We start from the raw sequence: 2,376 nt of genomic DNA, 5'->3' as shown, positions 1-2,376 counted from the left end.
ACTCTGTTACCGACTGGTTTATTGTGTCACAGACCGGTTACCGACTGGTTTACTCTTGTTACCGACTGGTTTACTCTTGTTACCGACTGGTTTACTCTGTTACCGACCGGTTACCGACTGGTTTACTCTGTTACCGACCGGTTACCGACTGGTTTACTCTGTTACCGACCGGTTACCGACTGGTTTACTGTGTTACCGACTGATTTACTGTGTCACCGACTGGTTTACTGTGTTACACACTGGTTAATGACTGGTTTACTCGTTACCGACTGGTTTACTCTGTTACCGACCGGTTACCGACTGGTTTATTGTGTTACCGACCGGTTACCGACTAGTTTACTGTGTCACCGACTGGTTTACTGTTACACACTGGTTAATGACTGGTTTACTCTGTTACAACCTGGTTAATGACTGGTTTACTGTGCTACCGACCGGTTACCGAGTGGTTTACTGTGTCACCGACTGGTTATCGACTGGTTTACTCTGTTACCGACTGGTTTACTGTGTTACCGACTGGTTTATTGTGTTACCGACTGATTACTGACTGGTTTATTGTGTCACCGACCGGTTACCGACTGGTTTACTGTGTTACACACTGGTTAATGACTGGTTTACTCTGTTACCGACTGGTTAATGACTGGTTTACTCTGTTACCGACTGGTTAATGACTGGTTTACTCTGTTACCGACTGGTTTACTCTGTTACCGACTGGTTTACTCTGTTACCGACCGGTTATCGACTGGTTTACTCTTGTTACCGACTGGTTTACTCTGTTACCAACTGGTTACCGACTAGTTTACTGTGTCACCGACTGGTTTACTCTGTTACCGACTGGTTAATGACTGGTTTACTCTTGTTACCGACTGGTTAATGACTGGTTTACTCTTGTTACCGACTGGTTAATGACTGGTCTACTCTTGTTACCGACTGGTTAATGACTGGTCTACTCTTGTTACCGACTGGTTAATGACTGGTTTACTGTGTCACCGACTGGTTTACTGTGTCACCGACTGGTTTACTGTGTCACCGACTGGTTTACTGTGTCACCGACTGGTTACCGACTGGTTTACTGTGTCACCGACTGGTTTACTGTGTTACACACTGGTTAATGACTGGTTTACTGTGTTACACACTGGTTAATGACTGGTTTACTCTGTTATCGACAGGTTAATGACTGGTTTATTCTGTTACCGACTGGTTTACTGTGTCACCGACTGGTTTACTCTGTTACACACTGGTTAATGACTGGTTTACTCTGTTACACACTGGTTAATGACTGGTTTACTCTGTTACCGACTGGTTTACTGTGTCACCGACTGGTTACCGACTGGTTTACTGTGTTACACACTGGTTAATGACTGGTTTACTGTGTTACACACTGGTTAATGACTGGTTTACTGTGTTACACACTGGTTAATGACTGGTTTACTGTGTTACACACTGGTTAATGACTGGTTTATTCTGTTACCGACTGGTTTACTGTGTTACAACCTGGTTACCGACTGGTTTACTCTGTTACCGACAGATTAATGACTGGTTTACTCTGTTACCGACAGATTAATGACTGGTTTACTCTGTTACCGACAGATTAATGACTGGTTTACTCTGTTACACACTGGTTAATGACTGGTTTACTCTGTTACACACTGGTTAATGACTGGTTTACTTTGTTACCAACTGGTTTACTGTGTTACCAACTGGTTTACTGTGTTACCCACTGGTTTACTGTGTTACCCACTGGTTTACTTTGTTACTGACCAGTTACCGACTGGTTTACAGTGTTACTGACCAGTTGACTGTGTTACTGACTGGTATAGTGTGTTACAGACTGGCTACCAACTGGTTTACTGTGTTACCGACTGGTTACTGTGTTACCGCCTGGTTTACCGTGTTACAAACCGGTTACTGACTTGGATAGTGTGTTACAAACTGGTTACCGACCGGTTTACTGTGTTACTGACTGGTTACCTACTGGTTTACTGTGTTAGTGACCGGTTTACTGTGTTACGAACTGGTTACTTACTGGTATTGTGTGTTACTGACTGGCTTACTGTGTTAATGACCGGTTACTGACTGGTTTACTGTGTTACCGACTGGTATAGTGTGTTACAGACTGGTTTACTGTGTTACTGACCGGTTACTTACTGGTATAGTGTGTTACTGACTGGTTTACTGTGTTACCAACTGATTTACTGTGTTACTGACCGGTTACCGACTGGTTTACTGTGTTACCGACTGGTTTACTGTGTTACTGACTGGTTTACTGTGTTACCGACTGGTTACTGACTGGTTTACTGTGTTACGGACCGGTTACTGACTGGTTTACTGTGTTACCGACCGGTTACTGACTGGTTTACTGTGTTACCGACCGGTTAC

The 2,376-nt window shown here is 43.8% G+C and overlaps 1 protein-coding gene across 1 annotated transcript in view; it reads left to right on the top strand.

Annotated features, from left to right (window-relative positions):
• The window catches only part of lamc1 (laminin, gamma 1), a 73,255-nt gene that overhangs the window by 55,395 nt on the left and 15,484 nt on the right, over positions 1-2,376 (top strand). The gene's annotated exons all lie outside the window — the stretch shown is intronic.

Source organism: Micropterus dolomieu, linkage group LG06, assembly GCF_021292245.1.
Source record: "Micropterus dolomieu isolate WLL.071019.BEF.003 ecotype Adirondacks linkage group LG06, ASM2129224v1, whole genome shotgun sequence".
NCBI classification, from domain to species: Eukaryota; Metazoa; Chordata; class Actinopteri; order Centrarchiformes; family Centrarchidae; genus Micropterus; species Micropterus dolomieu.
The sequence above is the reverse complement of the archived record's forward strand: the minus strand, read 5'-3'. Positions and strand labels throughout refer to the sequence as shown.